Source organism: Nycticebus coucang, chromosome 3, assembly GCF_027406575.1.
Source record: "Nycticebus coucang isolate mNycCou1 chromosome 3, mNycCou1.pri, whole genome shotgun sequence".
Classification (NCBI taxonomy): Eukaryota; Metazoa; Chordata; class Mammalia; order Primates; family Lorisidae; genus Nycticebus; species Nycticebus coucang.
The window spans coordinates 96,158,975-96,183,829 of NC_069782.1; the positions used below are offsets into that span (position 1 = coordinate 96,158,975).

A 24,855-nucleotide genomic window follows, 5' to 3' on the forward strand; every position below is an offset into this window, starting at 1 on the left:
GCAAGACATGATTGCAAGAGGGACTTTACCTAACAATTGCAATCAGTGTAACTGGCTTATTGTACCCTCAATGAATCCCCAACAATAAAAAAAAAAAGAAAAAAAGAAAAAAAAAAAGAAACAAACATTTAAACTGGATGAAAAAGTCAATAGTTTGATGTCTTCAATGTACTGAGAGAAAGTAAAAGCCAACTTAGAATTCCAGATCAAGCAAAAATATATTTCAACAAAAGGAATGAAACAAAGACATGTTCCAGCGATTTAACTGGTCTCTTTAAGCATCAATAAAGATCGCTGTTAGGGATCAAATAGGAAACAGAAGAACAAAGAAGTTCAGGTGAGGACCAAGTGAACTACAGGGCATGTGGCCCATCTAAAGTGGGCGCCTTTTTCAGTTCCAGCTGATTATTACCTGATATAATCAACAAAACTGGACATTCATGTTTTGTTAGAAAAATTCTAACATTTAAGTGTTAGCAAATAAACAGGTGTATAAAGAAACTTAGAGTGGGTCAAACAAATAAAGACTGGAAACAAAGTGCAGGAAAGGGATCACTGGTGTAATACTGGTTGGAGGGGACAAAGCAGTGACTATTCAGGTGGAACAGCAGAAGGGCTGTCAAGGCTCCGCAGCCAACCCCAGCAGCTCAGGGAGGCCTGGACCTGGCAGGCAGCCCTTGTTTCTGGATGGAGGTCCATCTATTTCTCTGATAACTGTACCCCAACTCACAACATCCTGTACTCAGGCCAAAGTTCCTCTGTCTAGAGCAGGCGTCCTCAAACTTTTTAAACAGGGGGGCAATTCACTGTCCCTCAGACCGGACAGTGGTTGAAAAAAAAGGGCCGGACTATAGTTGAAAAAAAACTATGAACAAATTCCTATGCATACTGCACATATCTTATTTTGAAGTAAAAAACAAAACGGGTACAAACACAATTCACACCGCTTCATGTGGCCCGCGGGCCGCAGTTTGAGGACGCCTGGTCTAGAGGGCCCCTACCTTCCTTTCTCCTAGAAAATGCCTTTTTCTCCACACTTTAGCCCACGCATTGCCTAGGGTGGGAGTGGGGGAAGACCTCCCTGACCAATCCTACCCCCAAAGCTGCCCAGGCTCACTGATGGACTTCACTAGCCAGACAGAACACCTGTCCATGATCTATCTCCCCACTGACCCCAGCCCCTCATGGGGCACAGAGTTGACACCTAGTGGCCAGTAGCTAAGGTTCCCATAAAGGTATAGAGGGGGCAGGGACCAGGGCCTGGGGAAGGCAGATGCCTCCACATTATGTATGCAACAAGGCTGCATGCACGGGGTGCATATATTATGCAATGGCCTCTAGGCTGGATGCATAAGTGATCATAAAGAACATTAATAAGCAAAAACTGAGAAGGAAACAGGCTGTCTTTATGCATGGGGTGGGAGACAGAGAGAGGTGAGGAGAATAGCAGTCAGCCTGAGGATGATGACTGGATAGCCTCCAGCGCTCATCAGGGTGTGCTCAGCACGGGCTCCCACAAGACCGCTTCCCCACCCTTACAGTCTGAGGGGAGTCTAAGTAAATAACCACACTGAGAATTATTTCATAACAGTAGTGACAAAGGCCAGATGGAGACACGCGAGCATCTGGCCCCCACCTTCCCCAAAGGATTTAACAATTCTTTCCAAACTTCTTTGTGTTTTTAATAATTATTTATTTTAATTTTATTAATAGGTCATTTATATCATTCAAAATTCAAAAGGAACAAAAAGCTCCCACCCATCCAGTCCTTACCTTGCAAGAACCTCTGTTTGCAGTTTCTTACATACACATACCTTCATGGAGACAGGTGTATGATATGCAGATACAAGCAAATATGTGTGTGTGTATACAGGTCTGAACTACGTTGGGCCACTTTTATGCAGGGGTTTTTCAACAAAAGTTACACCGTGTGTGTGCCACCCTGGCCTCCCCTCCCACTTCCTCCACCTTCGCCTCTGCCACCCAGAGACAGCAGGACCAGCCTCTCACCCTACACAGACCTTTATGATGAGCCACCTCCACTTCATGTACAGTGAACAGATTTTCTCCTTAGGATTTCCTTAATAATGTTTTCTTTTATATAGCTTATTTTATTGTAAGAGTATACCATATAAAACATGCAAAATACAAGGGCTATCCAGAAAGTATCTAGCTATGTACATCTCTATTTTTCATAGAACATTGGTGGATACTTTCTGGACAGCCCTTGTATGTGTTAATCAACTGTTTATGTCATTGGTAAGGCTTCTGGTGAACAGTAGGCTATTAGTAGTTACGTTTTAGGGGAATCAAAAGTTATATTCAGATTTTGACTGCACGGGAGTGTTGGTGTACCGTCCTATAGTTTCCTATGTCTCTGACAGCAGACTTTAGAAATAAAGGAATGACACGTGGACTTGGACTTGGAGGTTAAGTTGGAGCTGGGTAGGTGAGAGAGGAGAGAGGACCATTCCAGGCGGGGGAACAGCTTGTTCCAGGTGCACCTTGGAGAGCTGATGGAGGGGCCGCTTCTGCCAACAGAGGAAGGGCACAGCCTGTGCCTTGCCCGAGGTCGCACCCCTCCCGGGGCAGTCTGTACCCACTGTGACTGATGGAAGGGTACAAAGGCCTGGCCCTTCTTCCGTGTGGGTCCTCCCTGTTCTGGGAGGCTCCCCAGAGGGGGGCCGAGGCCTTTGCCGCAACCACATTGCAGTCCTACTTCTCCTCTGCCCCGTCCTGCTCCCCACACTCCTGCATACAAGTGTCCATCTCAGAGTCTAATACCATGAGAATTCATCCAACAGGACAAGTGCTGCACTGTGACATGCCAGCTCCGAGTCCAGCCTCTACCTCCTGGCTATGGAGCTCGGCTGGGCCCCAGACTTCCCTTCTCTATCTATAACATGAGGATTAGGATACTTCTGTCCTACACTGTTGCAGGCTGGTGTGAGATAACATACGGGGAACCCTTGTAGACAGGATGCCACTGTAAGCCAGTGGAGCCCCAGACGTTGATCTCCACACAATCCTCCCCTCCTGTCCTCTGCACTAGGCTGGCTCATGCTACAAAAGCACTGTGCTCCCCAGCCTCTTCTTCCCTGCCTCCTTCTCCTCTGTACTCTCAGAGCACCCGGCATCTCCACCAAATATTCTTGTGTATTGAGTAATTTATACCAAAATATCCACAGAAGCAGAGGAGAAGAGAACTTGTACCTCTGGAAATGAAGAGCCTATAGAAACAGATCCTAAAGATGAAATTGTGTTTAATATCGTATTTGTCTGCATCTTAATTCACTCATTTATTCATTCAATAAATTGTCACTAACGTCCAAATAGCAGTGACAAGACAGGCGTGGCTCCACTCTTCCAGGAGCTCAGAGTTGAATGGACCTGTCTGGAAAAATCTATGTAAATTCTGCATTCTACTCCATAATATATTCATGCTTATTTTAATATAAAATGTTTCTTTCTCCATCCCATTATCAAATAAAATTAGTCCTTCAGGAAGATAAGTCAGATTTATCTGTGGCTTCCTATGCACCGGCTGAGCATGTATACCCCAGCATAAGAAGCCCAGACAACCCCTCCTGTTTGTCTGTGGCTTTGTCACAGAATCAGAGTATCCCAAGGGTAGGACAGCATCTGCCTGGAGCAAAGGACACTAAACCAGCCCCATGTACCACCCACCTCACTTCTGGCTTCTGCCCATACAGCCAGAAGAAGACCTCCCACCCCAGAGAGGTAGAACCGTCTCCTGCCTTGGGAGAGGAACGATGGCTGGGCCAACCCTGCCAGGTAGAATCACTCTCTGGGCTGACTCTGTCCAAGCAGATGTAAAGGCAGGTCTGCTTGGGGGTAAATGGAAATATGCTTCCAAAGAAAGAATGAACTTTGGCTCCTCCTCTCTTGTTCCTGCCAGAAATGTCCTAAAGGACAGCCTGAGGATAAAAGATCAATGCAGGAAGGATGGCAAAAGACTGAAAGAGCCAGGGTCTCTAATGACGTCATTCATGCCCGGAACCAAACAACTCCAGCAACTACCAACCTCTCTTTTTTTTTTTTTTTTTTTTTTGGTAGTTTTTGGTGGGGCTGGGTTTGAACACACCACCTCTGGCATATGGGGCCAGTGCCCTACCCCTTTGAGCCACAGGTGCCGCCCCAACCTCTTTTTATAGGAAAAACTTACACCACTGCCAGCCAATTTTCTGAACTTGAAGCCAATAACGCTCCTAAACAACCCAGCTCTTTGGAATGAACATGATCTTTTGTGTAAGTTATTAGTTCAGTCCCTGCAATGGCTGTGAGGTCCCCACTTCACAGATGAGCAGTCTATCAATGCATATGAGAAGGTCCACACTGATTTGTCATAAACCCCTGGCAAACCAAGAACAGAAGGGAACATCTTCAATTCAATAGAATTTACATGGCTCAAGCCTAAAGGAGGCATTACGCTTAATGGAAAAAACTTCAGACATACGTCTTTTAAGATCAGAAACAAAATAAGGATGCCCACCATCATCTCTGCTAATGACACAGTGGATGGTCAAAGGCCAAGGTCACTCCCAGGACAGGTGGCAGAGCAGGGCCAGCTCTGTCCTCCGGACTCTCAGGCCTGTGCTCTGCTGAAGGAGCTGTCAGACAGAGGAGCTGCACAAACACCACACACAGTCTGGGGCCCAGGCAGGACCAGGGTCCCTCCCCAGCAGCCACACCTGCCCTGCACTGGCCAAGTGCTCTGTGTTTGGGAAAAGTGATGGTGAAATCCCCTCTCCAGGCTGGAGAAAAGGCTGTCTCCGCTGAGCCTCCTCCCCACTGCTGCTGCTTTCTCCAGCTCCCCTGGGAGACAGAAGAGGAGAAAGATACTTGGCAGGTGTCTTGCAAGCACCTCGCCCCGTCTGCTTATCTGTGTCCCTGCCACCTCGCCACGGCAAATTGCTTGTTGATAAATGAGGCTATTTAAGAGCGAATGATGCTGGCATTACAGTTATTAATGAGGACGACGTGGAGAGACGTTTAAGAGCGGCCTGACTGTTCTCACATCTTCCCACCTGTGAGTAATAGGGCCACTGTGCCTCAGGCCCTGGCCCTCACATCCAGGTACAGCCCCAGGACACCCACAGCTGCACCCTGTGGCCGTGGAAGGTACGGGATAGCAGGAGGATCCCAGGATCACGATTTCCACAGGAGCGCTCTAGCTGGAAAGCAAGAGCCAGCACCTCCTTCTGGAAGCTCAGACAGTGAGGACGTCAAAATGGGCATGTGAGAGGGCGTGTGTGTGCGTGTGCGTGTGCGTGGGTGTATGTATGTATATGTGTGTGTGTGTGTATGTGTGCTGGAGCACAAACATGATAGCACCGTAACGCGTGTGAGTACACGCACCAACACAGTGACTGTTGTTCACCCAGTCCCAGGACTAGAACTTACTCTCTGCGCCTCAGTGTTCATTCCTGTAGAACAGGTGTAATAATCACATCCATCATGAATCGGCTAACCCGTATAAAGTGCTGAGCCCAGGAACTGGCCCTGATGATGGAGAAAGCCCAGGAGAGGGTGAAGAGTTTCTCCCTCTTCCCTCCGGTGTAGTTATTTCAGTGAAGTTGCACACGGGAGTGAGTGACAGGGAGGAAGTGCCAGGTGGGAGAAGAGAGCTGCTGGTGCATGCCTGGCTTTGGAGAGATGCTAGGAACAGGGCAGACCCGACGGAGAGAGGAGTGAGATAAGAGGCAGGGCTGAGACCCAGCTGGATCACAGCTCCCCCCACCCCAAGTTGGTAAAATATCAAACACCACCTGCTAATGGACAAAGAGCTGTTGCCTCAGGCAGTCCCTGCACCCCTGCTCAGGACTCCTCCAAAGAGCTCACCCCTCCCCACCACAGGGTATGTGGGACCTGCTCCAGCCTCACGGCCAGTGTCACTCAGCTTGTGTGTGCCAGGCTGGAAAGTAAACAAGCATTTAATATCACCTGTGGAAGCAGTGAGAGTGACTTCAGTGCCTGAGCAGGGCATGGTCAAGCCAGGGTGGTTGCCGAGGACACCCTGGCATCAAAAGAGCTGCCAGAAGGCAAAGCCACAGCCACAGCCCTGTAGGCAGCTGGACTGCTGCTGAGTTGTGATTTACCTCTGAATACCAGGATGGGTCACTGAGCAATGTTTCCATATCTTCTGCACAACCACAGCTGAAGACACTGTCACCTGCACCCTTTAATGCCCTTTGTGCTAAGACCCACACGATCAATTCCTGACTGAGATTTACTTCCAGGGAGAGAAACTGCCTCTACAAATGAATGGGCACACTTTCTGTTGCCGGGAAGCACTTCAGTGTGGTTCCCTTTTGGATTTAACTGTCAGAAAACTTAGGGCCAACTGCAATGTGCCAAATGTTGTAATCTACAAATCCTGCCACCTTGACTTACCTGCTGTGTGACCCTGGACAAGGTGCTTCTCCTTCCCCTAAGCCTGTGCTTCCTGAGGACACACCACTTTGCCTTATCCTCCTGTGTCTGCAGTGGCACTGGGCTTTTCCCGCTAAATCCCCCAGGTCCTCGTAGAGGTAAGATTGGAAGTAAACAACCAGCCCAGCAGCATCCACAGCCCCCTGTCCCCTCCACCTGGGGTGGACGAGGCAGCCTCTGCCTTGTCCATGGAGTCAGTCCTCTCAAGTCACCAGAAACTTCTGGCATCAACTTTAGAGCAGTCCTATGGCTAAGAGAGAAAATAGAGAGGTCTCTCTCTCTCTCTCTTTTTTTTTTTTGTTTAGCAGGCCCGGGCTGGGTTTGAACCCACCAACCCTGGTTCATGGGGCTGGCACTCTAACCATTGAGCTACGGGTGCCCAGCAAGAGGTCTGTCTTAGGTTGGTGGTCCCAGAATGCAGGGAGGCACGTACCAGCAAGGACTCGGGGACCTAAGGTCCTCAATGTCAGGGAACTCTATTTTGGATGCTCAAAACAGGAAATAACAAAATGCAAAGAGAGAATGGAGAGGGGAAAGAAAGAGAGAAGGAAGGAAAAAAGGGAGGAAGAAAAAGACTCCCCTTCAGGAGATTTTTGTGTGAGCAGGAGCTGGATTGAAGCCCTTTGCAATGAGGCCTAAACCAAGTCCCAGCTGCCCCCCATTCTGAGTGTCCTCACCCCCACGGCCTCATTTCCAGCACTGCCGGGCTTAGAGCTATGAGGGCCACTGCTAAGGCCCTTCCCTTGCCTTCCCTCTCCCTCTTTAAGTCTTCCCTCTCTTCCTTCCCAGAACACTTTATCTTTTAGAAAATCAAAAGTTTAAAGACCCAAAGGAATGGCTTCCTGATGGTGGAATTTCTAGCACTGACAGGAGCATACTCAGGACAGCCAGTTGTGGTCCCTCTGAATCTGCTGCCCCCGTCACAAAGATCCCTACAGATGGGCAGGTTTACCCTTGACCTCAGCCTCTTCCCCACCCACTCCTGTTCTCTTGTGAGATTCATCCCCCACCAATCCCTTAGACCAGCCGTTCTCAACCTGTGGGTTGCAACCTAGAACTATAGAAAAGGACCACAGCATTAGGAAGGTTGAGAATGGCTGCCTTAGATAAAAACCTCCTGAAGGCTTCCACCCTATAGGAACCCTGGTGAAACTGGTCCCTGAGAGAGGGGAGAGGAGAGGATGAAGGAAATAAGCACAGGGAAACCCCAAAGCATTAGCCCTGCCTTCCCCTCTCTCTTCCTGTGGGCAGGTTGGCTATCAGTCTAGAAAAGAGAACAGCCTGTGAGCCTGGGAGACAGTAACCCTGGGTTTAAATCCTGCCTCCTTGATTCACCTGCTGTGTGACCCTGGACAAAGCACTTCTCCTTGCTCTCTCTGAGCCTCGTCTACATAATGTGGACAATTATTCCTGTTTCTTAGGGTCGTTCTGAGGAGTAAAAGAAGAAACACATGTGAAAGTCCCTAGCTTGAAACAGATACTCAGCAAATGGCCAGGCCCTTCCTTTCTTCAACCCAAAGCCATGGAGTCGCCACGTGACCAGTGAGCAGACATGAAAAATAAGAGGACAGACAGACCAGCCCGCTGCCTGCCCAAGCTCTGCATTCTCATACAAGAGGAGAGGAGAAAAGACCTTCTTTCATTCATATATTTCAGGCTTTTGTTCTCCAATTTTTCCACAGTCACTGGAGTTATTAATGTGCTGTTGAACTTGGGGTGACCCTTAGCTCTGGAGAGCCATGAGAAACAGAAGAGAAAGGGAAGGTATGGTGTCCAGTGAGCTACCTGGTGCCCACAGGTGCCCAGACCAGCACCAGGTCCTAGAGATGGACAATGTGTCAGATGCAGAAGGAAGTGCAAATTGACCCTGGCCAAAGCTCTGTCTTTCAGGAAGTTCAGGATACTCCAGCAGAACAGAGGGCAGCAACTTACTGTGACAGGTAAAGCGGCCACAGGGCTCCAAGAGCCTTGAAGGAATGAGACAGAGGGAGAAGGGAGAGCATTCACGGGAACGCAGGAGCAAAGTCCCGGGAGTGCAGCTGTTGGCATGTGGGTAGGACCGTGCATGAAAACCCAGGAAGGGCAGGAGTGGACGGGCAAAGTGCGCAGTGTTAGGAAATGTATCTGAGAAGCTGAGAGGGGAGAGCAGGGCCTCACCCATGAAGGGCCCTGTTAGCTGTGCTAAAAAGCTTTTATTTTATCCTGGTGGCACCAGGGAGCTATCAAAAGATTTTAAAATAGAAGGGTAACCTGACTTCATTTATACTTTTAAAAAGACTCTTTTGGCAGTTGCATAAAAGACAGATATGTATGGATAGACACCAAAGGCAAGAGACAAGCTGGAAGGTTATTATAAAACCCAGGCCACAGACAGCAAATCACTCTCATGCTAAGTTCCACTTCTGATAGATTGGTAGTGGCTGCCTGGGACACTGTGTTGAGAAGAGGAAAAGTACAATTGGCTAGTGATGTCTGCCTGGGCACAGGATAAGAAAAATGTGGCACGAAAGGGAGGGATTTGCCAATCCTGCCTGAGCAGAGACAACAGGAGCCCGGCAGAGAAAGAAAAGGACAGGCCGTCTCAGAGATACTTCAGAAGTAGAGACAGCAAAACATAGGGTTTCATTAAGAGACAAGAAAATTGACACGCAAAGTTCTGGAGGAGGGATCTGGTACCACTGAGGGAGGGTCCAGTGACAGGGAGAAGACAGGTTCTGGTTCCCTTCTGTGTTTGCGGGGCCCAAGGAGAACCTCAGGTGAGGTCCAGGACACAGGTAAACGTGCATATCTAGAGCTCCTGGGACAAGGGATGAGCTGGAGAAGGGCTAGCTAGCTGGACCTTGAATGTGGTGAAGCCATGGGAGAGGTATGGTCAAGAGAAAGGGCTGTGGAGGATGTAGTGAAGGGGGCTGAAGACAGAGGCCTGGGGAAGGCCAACATTCAAAGAGGGGCATGGGAGGGAGGCCAAGAAGGGTTGGTCATGGGGGCAGGTGCGGAGCCTTGGGGAGAAGATGGGAAGTGCTAGGAGCCGGCCACGTGGGATGCCACTCAACGGCCAAGAAGCAAGGGCCGAAGAGTGGCTTCCTCTGGATCTCACTCCAGGCCAAGAGTGAAACATCCCCCAACACTTCCAGTGCTCCTCTTGGTCAAGGCATTGGCCCCTAGATTCTCCAGGACAGTGTCCTCACTCTGTCCAACTCTGAGAAGGAGGAAACAGATCAAGTGGGCTCATGAGTGGGGGGTTGGGGGGGCTGTTGAAGCTCCTGACAGTGTTCAAGGTGAGCTCACACATGTGTCTGCCTGTGATATTTCTTGAACTTGTATGTCTAGGTTCCATAGCACACTCTGCTCTCTGTGATATATTTCACAGTTGAAATCACAATAGAAAACTAACCTTAAAACAGGAGCGAAATGGATGAGGCCTAGCACATGGCTCCTTTCCACGCTGTCTGGTGTTCCCAGCCTCTGTGCCCTCGGCCAACTCAGTGGTTTTCCACTGGTACCTGAAGCGTCTGTTCCAGCATCAGATCTTTCCAGAGAACCCCAAGGAGCAAACTGGATCTGGGAACACATCCTTCCTCTTCCTTGGCTCCCTACCCAGCCATCTGCTATGTGACCTTGAGAACATCGCTTCCCTTCTCTGAGCCCCGGATTCCTCATCAGCACAGTGAGGAGGCCGGGCTAGAGAAAGCACAAGACCCTTTCAGACACAGTCAAAAATTCTGCCAAATCTCCCACTTGCTGGGTTCAAGATGAACAAAGAGCAGGATGCAAGTCCTCCTCTTTGTGTGGGGGGTGCACACCAGCATCCTCTATCTTTCGTGTGAGGGGGAAAGAAGATGCCGGGTGCATGTGCCCCTGATGCCCTATTTAAATGCTCCCCTTCAACCCCGTGTGCTCTGTGTCTTTGTACAGTCATCCCCAGCTCCCACCAAACACATCGCCAAGGGTCTGAAAGCTGCCAGCAAGGCAGGGGCCCCCCTTTAACTCACGGAGGGTGAAGGACCTCAGAAATCATCTCATCCACCCTCTCATTTTGAAGAGTACCAACCTACCTAGGCCACTAGCAGACTGGAAGAGGAGCCAGAGCTAAGCACGGGCATGAGACCCCTCACAGGCTGGCACTCTTCCCACCTGCTCCAGGCTGCCGGACCCCAGGCACAGACCTGGGGCCTGTTCCAGCCTCTGTCCCTTATGTCCTGCACTCCAGGGCCTGCCCCTATCCCCGTCACTGGCCAGATCCTCCCTAACTTTCCTTTTACACCCTTGCTCCCAGCTTGCCCCCCCCTCCTCAGGCAAAGCCAGTGGGGGGTGGGCACCCCTGGGTGACAGATGGGCTGCATACTGTTTTCACTTGTCACGCGGGCATACAGAATGACAGACCTTGGGAACCAGGCATTAATACCAAAGATTTATAGTCAAATCTGTCACGCCTGAAGGCACTTCCCCCAAACTTGGCTCAGCCCGAAGGTCGCTTTTCCGAGGTGATAAGTGCAAAAAAGATGTCCTCATCCGCCTTCCTACACCCTCCCCTACCGGAGCCTAGAGCCCAGGCCGCACAGCAGGAAATAGAGAGAGAGAGGGAGGCAGGAATAGGAATTCTCAAGCCACAGAGTCTGAGGCCAGCGTCCCCTCCATATTCACTCTGTTCCTACCCCTCACCTCCCACCATGACCCTTAAATACAAGAGGACAGGAGGGTGGAGGGGCAGAGGACACCCTGCGCAGCTCCTAGGGATGTCATTGTGCACCTGTCTGAGGGCCCACAGCCGAGCACCTCTCTGTGTTGGCTTGGGGGTGGAGAGGTGGGGAGGGAGAAGAGAGAGAAACACCTGGCCCTGCAGAGACAGCAAGGTGACCCTATTCCCACGTTGCGCAGCTTGGACTGCCATCTAATCTCAGGCCACGTAAGAACTGGAAGTTGCCCTTGCAGGACCTGGAAGGGCAGATAAGCCACCATCCTGGTCTTCCTACTGAGGCGAAGAGCCAGCATCCATCTACTCACCAAATACCTACCTCGTCTTACAAGATCTTGGAGTGTTAGAGCTGAGAGGCGTCTTAGGGACCAATGGCCCCATTTTACAGATGGGGAAACTAAATCTCTGAGAATAGAAAGAATCCAGGTCTGTTCATTCATTTGACAATTACTAGCACTACACTGGGGGCTCAGCCTGCTAGCCAGGGCTCTTGAGTGGCTGCCTGCTCTGAGCAAATCCCCGTGCTGGGAATAGAAATGGGCACAGGACAGATAAGTTCTCTCAAGGAGAGAGTCTAACAGAGGATCCAAACTTAAGTATGTGGACCCTCAAATCACAATTTGAAAGTTAAAAGAAGATTGCGTGTGGTGGCTCACACCTGTAATACTGGCACTCTGGGAGGCTGAGGTGGGAGGATCATTTGAAGTTAAGAGTTCAAGACCAGCCTGAGCAAGAGTGAGACCCATCTCTATTAAAAATAGAAAACTTAGCCAGGCATGGTGGTGAGTGCCTGTTGTCTCAACTATTCAGGAGGCCAAGGCAAGGGGATCCCTGGAGCCCAGGAATTTGAAATTATAGTGAACTAGGCTGAGACCATGGCACTCCAGCCCAGGGAACAGAGCGAGACTGTAAAGGGAAAGGAAAGGAAAGAAGAAGGAAACATCATAGCCAAGAGGCTGATTCGTCTCACTCACACAATGCCCCTAGGCACAAGGCATTATTTTCTCCATTTTACCAAAGAGGAAACTGAGGCACAGGTCTAACAACTGCTTGTTGCTAGGATCCAAGCCCCCCGCTGACTGCCGTGCTCTACTGTCTCCCAGGAGAAGGCAACACAGCAAACACCGTCATACAGGCCTCGCTTAGCTGCCAAATGTATAGCCAGCGAGGACTACATCGGTGTGTGTGTGGGGGGGGAGTTCCATGGACTAAGGTGGTCTCTGAAGGCTTCCTAGAGGAGGGGGCAGAGGCATTAGAGTGGAGCCAGAGCCTCAGTAGGGACACTGACCTAATAAAAAGGAAGCTTCCCAGGCTGAACCCCCCTGTTTCAAACCCACTTTAGGGGCTGATAGTCACACACTCTGACCCCTCCCTGAGAGACTCGCCCTGTTAGCCCCATCTGGGGGACTCCCTGGAGCCACAGGCTGTGGGACCTGGTGATAAGTGCAAAAAAGATGTGCTGAACAAGCTGGCCCAGGAGGCATGAGGAAGGGAGCTGCACTGGCAGCTGGTGGGGGAGGCAATGGGCACCAGCAACCCAGACTCTGAAGCTGGCACAAGAGCAGTACCATTCCTGGGTTATAGATGAGCTAAATTAGCTGTGATGCTCATTAGTAGCAGCTCCTAATTAGTGAAAATTAATATTGGCTTTGATAAAGACATTGGCGCCAGCTCTCCAAGACAGAGGCATTATCGACCTTGTCAGCCGGGCTAACAACTGGGTAAGTGGAATTGCTGGGGGGGGCCAGGAGAGAGCAGTGGGTCACTGGGGAGAGAACACAGCACTCACAGGGGTCGTCTGGGGGCAGGCTGTGGGCACACCCTCTTGTAGCTCCCGAGCCACCAGCAGTCCTCCTGCAGGGAGCTGCCCCCATACCCAGAGCTGCACCTACAGTAATTATCCCTAATCTCATTTGCCTGTTCTGGGCTTCAGGCAGTATGCCAAATATTTTCCCATGTATTTAATGTTCCCAAGAACTCTGGAAATAAATGCTTTTTTCACTTCTATTTTACAGAAGGGACAACTGAGGCTCAGAGAGGTTGAAGAACTTGCCCTGGGACATCTGGGTACCAAGATTTAGGCTCTGGCTGTCTAACTCCAGAGCTACGCTCATGACCTTGGTATTAGCCTGCCCCTCCCCTCAGCCCACTCTCAGAAGAGGCGATCTGGAGGCCAGCACCACAGTACACCAGCATCTCACGCTGCATCTGGCACACAGTGGGTGGCCAGAAAGTCCTCATGAATGAACAAACAAATAAACACTGCTCTGAGCTGTAGTGTCTGTGAGTAGATATGAGTATTTACATGTATTTACTTCTGACAATTTCCTCTCCATCCATTCAATGTTATGGAGAACCTGTACTTCAGTGTGAGTCTGATGAGTCCAGGACCAGGCTCCAGACTCTGTGTCCCAGAACACCACCTCTCCGGCAGAGAGGCCACCGGGGCGCAGCCTGTCTTCCCAGGCAGTGACTGGAGGCCTGGAGGCTTCGGCTCGCTCGGGTCTTGGCTGTGCCATTGCCCAGAGACCAGTTCTGGGGCTGGCCCCGTCTCAGGCCAGGGACCTCCAGCCAGGGACCCTGAGTCTCAGCTTGGAGTAATGAGAAGTAACAGATACATCTATTTTTAATCCAAATAAAGGGAAAATGTTTGCTACCACAGAGTTTATAAAAATAACAATGCATTACTCAGGCATTAATAACAATAAAGATGTCAAACTGTCAGATAAGAAGTTAATCTCATTCCGAGCACAATTAAAGATGCTATTATCCCACCACCTGGGACCACTCTGGCTTCTACCTCTCAGCAGGCTCAACAGATAAAGGGGCCATGCACAGAGCATGGGGAGTCTCTGGCACCGCCAGCCTGCTCACCCACCGTTCACCTCCTGACCTTCCCTAAGACTCGCTCAGACCACTCCCTCTGGGACCCCAGCATAAGAACTCAGCACCCACTTGTCTATGGAGTACCTGGCAGGACCTTCAAAGCCAAAGAGTGAGGGCGGAGACGGTCAGGTCTAGCCTGTGGCCTGCCACTCACCTGTGCGCTCCAACAAGGGAGCCTTGGGCTAGCACTCTGGACAGGTGGAGGGAACAATCCCTCATAGTTGGGTCAGTGAGGGGCCAACCAGGAAGAGAGAAACACTGTTAGTGCTGCACAGAGAGGGGATTTAACACAGAGACTCAGTCACATGGGTGACACAAGCTAAGAGGCCAAATAGGTAGGTAATGACCCAGAGGCTAGCAGTGGCAGGAAGCCACCATGGCCAGCTCTATGCTGGAGGGACAAGAGAAAAGGTAGTATGAGCAGGAGCCAAGAAAGACACGGCCACTGGAGTCACCACACAAGGAGAGAGTGAAGGAGAAACACCCTGGCTCCTCCCTCCCCTGCCAGGGACTTCTGTTGGCTAAATCCAGGTGGCAGCCAGCTGACCTGGGAGTCTGGGGAAGCAGCCCATGAGTTAGCACCCTGCCACTCAGAGCAGAGCTGGAGATGACCAGAACCGGATCCCAGGGCAAACAAGCTCAGGGCTGGCCCAGGGTCCAGTCCTGAAATGTAATCACTCATCGTTTACTGAGCACCAAGTCCACTCCTGGCACGCTTGTAGATGTGGGGGATAAAAACATAAATTATAAGACACATTGACTCTCAAAGCAATCACTGCCTATTGGGGGAAAAAACACATAAACAGATCTCTCCATGTGATACGCACATGCCAGACTGCATCACAGGCCATGAGTACAGGGGACAGAGCCAAGGAAGGGCCCCAGGAAGAGAGACAGCTTGAGACGGAGGAAGGAAAAGGGAAAGGAAACCTAGGACAGGCGGGCCAGGCCGCAGCGGCAGTGGGAACAAGGAGCGTGAGCAGGGTGAGAGAGGGTGGGGTGGAGGAGGAGCTCACACGGGGACACATCGCGGGTGGTGCCTCAGCCCTCCTGGGGCAGCGGCCAGGCACAGCTGGGTTTGTGTATCTAGGGCCCAGGGGCGTACTGGGCTGGGGACAGCAATCTAGATATCACTGGCTTGGGGGTGACCATGGGGCCGACAGAGGGAGAGACCCCACTATGGTGCACGTAAAGGGGGCAGATGGCCGTGCTGCATGGGAGGAAAGACAGAGGAGCAGGGGGCTTGAGAAGCAGCGTGCCAGGTCGGGAGGGGTTGACAGGGCGAAACACAGGAGAAGGCGCAGGAGAGACTGTTTGCGGAACAGTACTGGGACTGGGCAGTGTGAAAGCCACAGCAGTGGCACATGGGCTGCCAAGGGTAGCGAGTAACCCAGGGACGGTGGGGAGGAGTGAGTGAGTGTGGAGGCTGCACAGCCCACACCCAACACCTCTGCTCTCCCAAAGACACTGAAAGAGAGTGAAAAGACAAGCCGCAGCTGGGAGAAAATATTTGCAAATCACCTACTGCTAAAGGACTCAGATATATGAGTCCTTATTTGTATATACAGAACTCTCAAAACTTAATAAGAAAATGAACAATCCATTTTTTAAAAAAAAGTTAAAAAGATTTGAATAGTCCTTTCACCACAATAGATATTTGGGTGGCAAATGAATTTGTACACGAGAAGATGCTTGACCTCATTAGTGAATAGGAAAATGCAAACTATCATCACAATGAGATACCACTAAACACCTAGTAGAATGGCTAAAGTGTGAAATACCCCCATGATAGGTAGGAGAGAGGGGCCGGGAACAGGGAATATGGGGAGATACTATTTAGTGGGTACAGACCTTCTGTTGGGAAGAATGAAAAAGTGTTCTGGAAGCAGACAGTGGTGATGGTTGCACAACAGTGTGAGTGTACTTAATGGTTACAATTGTAAACTTTTTATTATGTATATTTTATAACAATTTTTTTAAGATCTTCTATGCCATGCGCTGGTGAAAGAAGCAACTGGGATGCTCACCCTGCCGACAGGAATGCAGAATGGTGCAACCACTGTGGAAACCACCTCCAGGAGGCTGAGGCGGAGGGATGGTTTGAGCCCAGGAGTCAGTTCAATTCCAGCCTGGGTAACACAGTGAGACCTTGTCTAAAACATTTTAAAATGTGTGTTTAAAAGGAAATGTTAAAGTTACATGTGTAATTCAGTAATGCCACTCCTAGGTATTTTTCCTAAGAGAAACAAAAGTGTTTCCATACAAAGTACACAAAGTTCGTGAAAGCTTTATTTGGAATAGCCAAAACCTGGAAATAACCCAGATGTCTGTCAATGAGCAAAAGGATAAACAAATTGGGCTACTTCTTTACAATGGAATGTAACTTAATAAAGAGGAATAAACTGTTGGTACACATAGTATGAATGGATCTCAAAATAATTATACTGAGTAAAAAAAGAAGACAGAAAAGGACATATGATATCCACTTACATAAGAGTCTGGGACATGCCAACTAACGTGCAGGGACAGAAGGCAGCTCAGTGGTTACCCACAGAGGGGGTGGGGATAGAAGAGAAGGACACACACACACACACAAAGAAGGACACAGAGGGGCATGAGGAAGCTTCTGGGGGTGACGCATATGTTCCCTATCCTGATGGTGGTGATGCTTCCACGGGTATAGAGTGATGTCACAACTTATCCATTATACACTTTCAATGGTGCTGTCTATCATCTGTCAATTATGCCTCAATGCTATAGAGCAAAGATTGTTTCCTTAAAGGAGCTTGAATGGAAAGGAATGAACATTGGTGGAGAGAGGCACAGAGTCCAGGAGGGCTGTATGTTAGGGAGGGACAGAAGCCTGCTTTGGGGACCCTGGCCAGCAAGGGGGCTGGTGAGCCTTTCCCAGGCCCACAGAGGAGAAAGACGGCCCCTGAGTGAGGACAGACCTGTGAGGGGGAGGATGCTGGGGGCGGGGGAGGAACAGGTGCCTGCCTTACCCCACCCTACCTCTGCTGGGCCCCAGCAGGAGAAAGGTACAGGGTTCTTGCAAAGGAACTGTTGTTAGAGGCAAGAAGGCCAAAAGCCACCATAAACCAAGGAAAGGTGTGAGAATTGAGCAGATGGAGGGTTCCCAGAGGCCAGGGTGACAGACATCATTTCCAGCCATGGTGCGGAAGAGAGCCTGGCAGGAACAAGGTGGGCAGAGGCCTGAGCCACAGTGTAGGGCATGCACCATCTGGTCAGGCTGTACATACCATGCCCCCCGGAGTTGTGTGAAACAATGGCCTTAAAAAAGCGTTGGGGACAACAGTAGAACTCTTTAGGAGAGCCAACTATCTACACAAGCTGGCAGGGCTATGGGTCTTATCACAGATGGCCTGGTCTCGTAGGCCAAGGAGCCTGGGACTGACATGTGGGCAGCAGGAGCCACTGAAGGTTTTGAAGCTGAGGAGTGACACCATGAAAGCAACACTCCCAGGAGAATGCATTTATCATGCTCAAGCACCTGCCATGGCTCACCATTACCTAGGCTTAAGTCCAAGTGCTAAGGATTTGGCTCTAGGGCCGCATACTGAGAGTCTGTCTTCTCATACTGTCTTTTCTGCCACAACTCCCTTTTGCAAACCCTCACCTTCAGCTGGACACAACCATTCTCTGGCCCTGCTTACAATACCCCCTGGCCCAAATCCTTTCTCCTCTATGCTAAATATCTACCCACATGATGCTAAATATCTACTGACACTAAGTCGTTCATTCCTCAAGTAAATATTTATTGAAGGCTTTTTTTTTTTTTTTAGATTCTTTTCTTTAGACGGGGTCTTGCGATGCTGCCCAGGCTAGATTTGAACTCCTGGCTCATGCGATCCTCCCACTTCAACCTCCTGAACAGACTATTGAAAGCTTATTATATGCCAAGCCCTCAGCTTGGCACTGGGGACACGGCACTGAAAAGACAAAGTCCCTGCCCTAGTGGAGTTGGACGGTGCAGGGTAAGGCAGAGTGGGAGACGGACAGTAAACAAGTAATACTTTCAGATATTAAGCATTAAGAAAACAAAACAGAGTGAAGGGAGAGTGAGGGACTGGAGGATGGGGTGGGCCATAGTAGAGAGGGTGAGCCATGAGAAGGTCCCTGGCTTAGAAAACTCCCTGCAAAGACTCAAGGGAAGAGAGTTCCAGCTGTAGGGAAAGGTTTAACAACTGGAGTTCATCTGAGCTGGGAGCAGGGCCTGGAAAATAAGAAGTCTCAGTCCCTCTATCGGTGACAGCTCCTTTGGGGGAAGCAGGAGGACAGATAATGAACTAATGACTAAATCAAAGATGCTAAACAGAGACGATGTAGACAGGAGTCCAGGAGCCCAGAGGAGGAGAGGGAAATGCTGCCCAGTGGTGCTCAGGGATAGCCCCGCTGGGGCTGGTGTGGGGGCAGGGCAGGGGCTGAAGGGCTCACTGCCCTGCCCCCGCCTGCCTTCTTCATTTCTGCCTGTCAAGGTTCTGCCTGGCATCCATCAAGACTTGGCTTAAATCCCACCTCCTATGTGAGACCTGACCCTGGATTGTATTAATCACAGGGCCGGTGATGCGCTCTGAGCTTCGAACACACACATTTGCTCCTTTAATCCTTGGCAAAGACCATGAAGGTTGGAATGAGGACCTGATTCCAGCACATTTCCAGGGTCATGCTCAGGGATGTCAGAAAAGAGAATTTGGGGTCGCTGTGACTGCAATGCCCGTGTTCTTTCCAGGAAGGCCCTCCCCAGGAGCATGACTCTCTGCTGGCTTGCCTGCCTTAGGACCCAGGCTGGGTGGTCATGGCTGTCTGAGAGGGTTGTCCCCGCCCCCACTGCGATGGACATGCCCAGTAGGCGAGGCCACAGCATCTGCTGAGCATCCCCAGCACCCACAGGTCCTCAGGAAACACCGTGGCACAGAGCAGAAAACCCATCACACGCTGATGGTGTGCACTTCAAGACCACACGGTTATCCAAGGATTCTGTTTCCCCAGGAAGAGAAACTGCCAAGGTGCATGTCAGAACCACCAGAGTACCCACCCCACATTCTCATCTTCAGGGTCATCAAGACACGGTGAATGGGAATCTCAGGGACCTGGCCTCCAGCTCAGCGATCTGCCCTCACTGCTTCCCAACCCAGGAGATCCTGCCCCACAGAAAGGCCCCAATCCATCCTACAGGGGCAGATGAGGCCCCTCTCAGATCCACAGCTGCTGAGAGCCCACTGTAAACTCCTCCTCTGCAGGCTTCATCCTCTGTCTGGGAGGCTGAGACTTCTGACTCACAGTAGTGTGTATGTGGATATGTGTACATGAATGTGTATGCACGGTATGTGTCTGTGTGTGTGTACTGTATGCACAAGTGTGTATGCATCACATGCACAAAAACACAGATGAGTGTGTGTGCAGGCAGGCACACCAAAGTATGTGCCCACGTGTGTATATGTAACCATTTCTCAGTCTTTTCTCCTCCAGAAAAGCCTCCATTCCCCTGAAATAATGACCCCAGGTGAGCCTCAGGTGTGGCAACTGTAGGGCCCAACAGGGCCAGGAGCATAACTGGCAGAGCTGCAGGAACTGGGGCCACTAGAGGGTGGGTTCATGTCACAGGTGGCAGCAGGCATCTGTGGGCCAGGGCAGAGGTCAGAGCTGGCCCATCTGAGATTGTTTCAGCCACACCTCCTTTCTGAGATAAAGAAGTAAGAGTCTGCCTCCTTCTGCCCCACAGAGGGAGGCTCAGCATACAAACCACTGGGGTAGGCCACAGGGATGTTGGGAACTGAGGGACCCCGATAAAGATCAACTGGGGAGCACAGGGGTGGGGAGAGGGGCATAGAGGCACTGGTTGGGGTCAGGGTTCTCATTCCCTTGCCTTAACTTGCAGCATGACCTGGGATGCCATGTGCCTCAGTTTGCTCATCTGCAAAGTAGGGATAATATTAGTCAATCACATGGTGCTATCTAAATGCCAGGCACTGTTCTAAGCCTTTCACATGTGCTAAGTTTCCACACTCCAGTCCTGTGCAATAGATATTATCATCCTCCTCACTTCATGGATGAGGGAGCCCAAGCACACGGAGGTTAAGTAACTTGCCTAAGATCACACAGGTGGTAGGCGGCAGATACAGCGTTCAACTCCCATACTCTTAACCTGCACTACACTACCTCCTCACCAACCTCACTGGCGTGCAGTACTGGGGAGTCACTAGAGGACTTTGTTGAAGGTGTGCGTCGGTGGTTCTCAAAGTGGGGTCCCCAGACCAGCAGCATCAACACCATCTGGAAGCCTGTTAGAAATGCAAACTCTCAGGCCCCACCGCATACTTGCTGACCAGAAACTGGGGAGGGGGCCTGACAACCTGCTTTAGCAAGTCTTCCAGAGGACTGTGATGCATGCTGAAGTCTGAGAACCCCTGGCATGCCTGACCCACCTGCAACATGTCCTTGTTCAAGTTTACATGTTTATGTCTGTACACTTCACACACTGGACTTAGGTGGCTGCTCCCAGCAGCCCAGGTCCACATGATCCTTCACTATCTTGCGCTGGGTCTCACTGAGCCATTCTGCCTTGTGCCCAGCCCCTCCTCACAGCTCCTCCTACCACCCTCCACAAAGAAATACCTTTGGCTCCACAAAGAAAATAGAGAAAATGTCCTTTAAGCAATGACAACCCTGAGCAGAACACGCCCATCCCTGCAGGGCTCACAAGCTGTCCTTTTGCTCTCCCCAGATGCCAGTCTCATAATGAACAGCAGCCTCCAAGGCTGTCCGCAACCCCATGGGTGTACACACACACACACACACACACACATACCCGCTCTTGCTGCCTTGTCAACAGGCAGAGGCGTCCTAGTGGATCCCTACAAGTGTATGGAAGAAGCAAAGTATGAAATAAAGGTGAAGTCACACACTCTTAAGCACAAACCACACCAGGAGACAGAGGTGCTCACAGCATCACCCCACAGCACATCAGTACACACACATAAATGTGTGCAGGGGCACACTCACAAGTGCACACAAACACATGAGCAGAGACACACGCTGACCTACACGTGCATGCATATTCACACAACGTGCAAGAACACACAGACTCTCATACACGTGCGTGCACACTCACACATGTGGGCGGGGACTAACACGTGGGCAGATACACACGTACACATGTGAAGAGAGATGCACGCTCATGGGCTGTATGCACACATGGACAGAGGCACACTTCAGTGCCCAGATATGTGTGATCACACAAACACACACACACACACACACACACAGGCAGGGTGCTGCCCCTGTAGGAGGTGGCCCTGGGGCTGGGGGAGGGGAAGCCAAGTCCTTCTTGCCTTCCCAGAATATCCCAGGGTGTGGTAGCAAGAGCTGACCACCACGGGCAGAGGGTGACGGGTGACATGCGGGCTCTTCCAAGACATCCTTCTGTACATCCTGCTCCTCCCACCTGGAGGAAAATTATGATTTTCTAGGGAGGATTTTTTTCTTTCTTGTGTTTTCTTCCTCTCCCCTCGTTCAGTGCCCGGCACTAATTTATGACTATTTTTCCAACTCCACTGAAGTAAGAGGGTAATGGCTTTTAGCCGTTTGCTTTCTCTCTCCTGTCATTCACCGCCAGCTACCTGACAGGACTGCAGACAATGTTCCAATCACAGGGGCTGTTTTTTTCCCAGGGAAGCGAAAAATTCATAGTGGCTATGGGAGAGTTATTTCATTCCAGGATGGAACGACCTCCGATAAACAGCTGTAAAAATTCACAGCCAGCAGGGCTGCCTCTGGCCCAGGGGTGGGCACAGTGCCCCTGGGCTGGCCTGGTGGGGAGTCTGGAGAGCTGGGGACACTGCATGGCTCAGGGCCTGAGGCTTCTATTATCCAGGCAACTCCACCCTCACAACCTTGGGTAGATCACACTGCCCCTTTGCACCTCACGTGCCTTGTGGCTACCTAGACAGAATGTTCTTTGTCCTCAGAAGCAGGAGATGACAGCCAGGCCTGGGGAGGGACAGTGCATTCCCTCAGGGGCTGCCTGCAGAGTAACTTTGCCCAGGCTGCTGAGTCTCTGTTCCCCATCTGAGAAACATATTTACGCCACACCAGCGCCCACACCAAAGCTGTACAACAGTGTTGGCTGCGATGATGGAAACATTCTCTACCCACCGTCAGCACTGTAGCCACCCAACACATGTGGCTGTCAAACACTTGCAATGTGGCCTGTGTGAATGAGGTAGTGAAATTTATGGCGTTTTTTAAAATGGCAATTAATTTTCATTTAAATAGCCGCATGTAGCTAGTGGCAACTCTACTGGCTGGTGCAGCTCTCTACTCTTCTACATGCTTGAGGCATCGTAGACTGACAACAATGAAGCTATAATCATCTTGCCTTCATCCTGGACTGCTGTGAGGATTGAATGAGATAATGCATATAAAGGTTTGGCCCCCAGCTGGCCCTCCAATAAATGACAGCTTTCATTAACTCTATAGGACAGTCAGAGGGACAGGAGGAAGGGGGATTTAAATTCAGGAGTGTCAGGTACAACGGGACTTTGAGTGACTTACCTTTCTGTCATGAGTGTTCAGATTAAGCAGTAAGGAGATCTTGCTGCCACCATTAAGGGGCACATGGGAACACATGACTTGGGCCAATAATCAATCATCCATGAGTGGGCCTGGCATCACACTCTACCACCCCCACCACTCCTTCCACCCTCACACACTTGGCATCACTAGAGATGCACAGGGGGGTTGTTCACCCAGGCTCTAGCACAGTGGGGCTGAGCGGAATTGCTTCTGGATGGGACAAGTCCTCACACAGATAACTGGTAGGTCTCAGAAGATCCATCTTCCCTGGACCCAGAGCATCCAGGAAATGCAGCAGGACCGGTTAGGAAACGAGTATCTGACCATCATCTAGGTCCCTGCAGATAGGGACAAATGGACAGGCTGTCCTGGATTTCACTCTTGGCTCCACTGTTAACTAGTTCTATTTTTTTTTTTTTTTTTTTTGTGAGACAGAGTCTCACTTTGTCACCCTCAGTAGAGTGCAGTGGCATCACAGCTCACAGCAACCTCCAGCTCTTGGGCTTAGGCAATTCTCTTGCCTTAGCCTCCCAAGTAGCTGGGACTACAGGCGCTCACAACAATGCCCGGCTATTTTTTTATTGCAGTCTGGGCAGGGGCCAGGTTCAAACCTGCCACCCTCGGTATATGGGACCAGCGCCCTACCCACTGAGCCACAGGTGCCGCCCTGTTAACTAGTTCTACGACCATGGGCAAGTTCATGGTCAAGACTTTCTAAGTCTTACTTTCATCATCTGCCACATAGAGACATAAATACCTACCTTACGAGTTGTCATAAAAATTTGATGCAGTAATGTATATAAAGTACCTAGCATCTTGTAGGTGCTTGATAAATAAAAGCTATTATTACTACCGCCATTGCTGTTATTAGCAGGTAGCAGAACATCTAGGTTAGGAGGATGGGTGTGGTGCCAAATGTTCGAATCCCAGATTCACTTCCACTCACCAGCTGTATGACCCTAGGAAACTCGCTTCACCTCTGTTTGTGTCAGTTTACCCATCTATAAAATATAATAATTATATTTTTTCACGGGGATGTCATAAGGATTAAAAGAACTGATCCAAAATAAGCACTATTATGTATTGGGTATTGGTTAAATGAAAATATTCTTTTTTTCTGTTTTTTTTTTTTTTTTTTTTTGAGAGTCTCACTTATCACCCAGACTATCATGCAATGGTGCAGTCATAGCTCACTGCACCTCAAACTCCTGGGCTCAAGCAATTGATCCTCTTGCCTCAACCTCCTAAATAGCTGGAACTACAGGTGTACACCATCACATCTGGCTAATTTTTTTAATTGTTTGTAGAGATGGGTAGGGTCTCACTATGTTGCCCAGGCTGGTCTCAAACTCCTGAACTCAAGACCTCCCAAAGTGCTGGGATTACTTTACAGGCATGAGCCATGTCACCCTGTTTTAAATGAAAATATTCCAATGAAGACACCAAACACAGGTAATAAGTAAAAAGTCTTTACACCTTCTTCAAAAAGAAGTGACCAATGTAAGAACCTCAGCAGGGCAGGGTTTTGATCTATTGATGGCAGGACACACCCCCGACACAAGGAGGAACAGAGAATGGGAAACTTCAGGCAAACAGGTAAAGTCCCAAAGTAAAGACTCCTTTGACCCCTGGGTCCTTGCTCTCGGGTACCCTGGGAACTTCACACCTGTTGATGCCAGTAACGAGAGTCACTGTCCTAATTTACAGATGAGGAATCTCTGCCAGGGGAGCTGGCTGGTAAAAGAACACTAACCTCCCCTACCCCACCCCTCAACCAGAGTCCTGGTGACCCAGACAGGGGATGCTGAGACAGGGGCCTCACCCAGGGGAAAAACGGCAGGAGACAGGGGTGGTCCTGAACTCACTCCTCATTATTTTTTTATTAGGCAGAGGAATAAAAAGAAAATAATTAGAATTCAGGAAAGGAAAAGGCAACACTTCTTGGCAACTGGGTGAGGGCAGGCTGGGAGTTACCGGCCTTGATAGTGTGCCAAGCTCTGTGTCAGACATATGTCACATGTCACATGTCATCTCACCAAACAAGGGCACCACATTGGAGCAGGGACAAGCACCCTGGGGGCTCCCAGGCAGCCTGTCCTCTCGATATGGCCCTTGATCTAATTTCAGAACGTGGCCTCTTTATGGCCACTTCTCAAATAGACTGAGATATTTATATTTTTGGAGCTAGAAAGCAGCGCCAGTTTTCTCATTGATAGCTTTCTAGT

The 24,855-nt window shown here is 50.1% G+C and overlaps 1 protein-coding gene and 1 long non-coding RNA gene across 2 annotated transcripts in view; one reads left to right on the forward strand and one right to left on the reverse strand.

Moving 5' to 3' along the window:
* The window catches only part of CDH23 (cadherin related 23), a 419,225-nt gene that overhangs the window by 329,313 nt on the left and 65,057 nt on the right, over positions 1–24,855 (reverse strand). The window lies entirely within an intron of this gene.
* LOC128582373 (uncharacterized) lies at positions 12,637–16,348 on the forward strand. Its single transcript, XR_008379039.1, has 3 exons — positions 12,637–12,870; positions 13,165–13,432; positions 16,017–16,348. It is a non-coding gene; the product is annotated as an uncharacterized LOC128582373 (long non-coding RNA).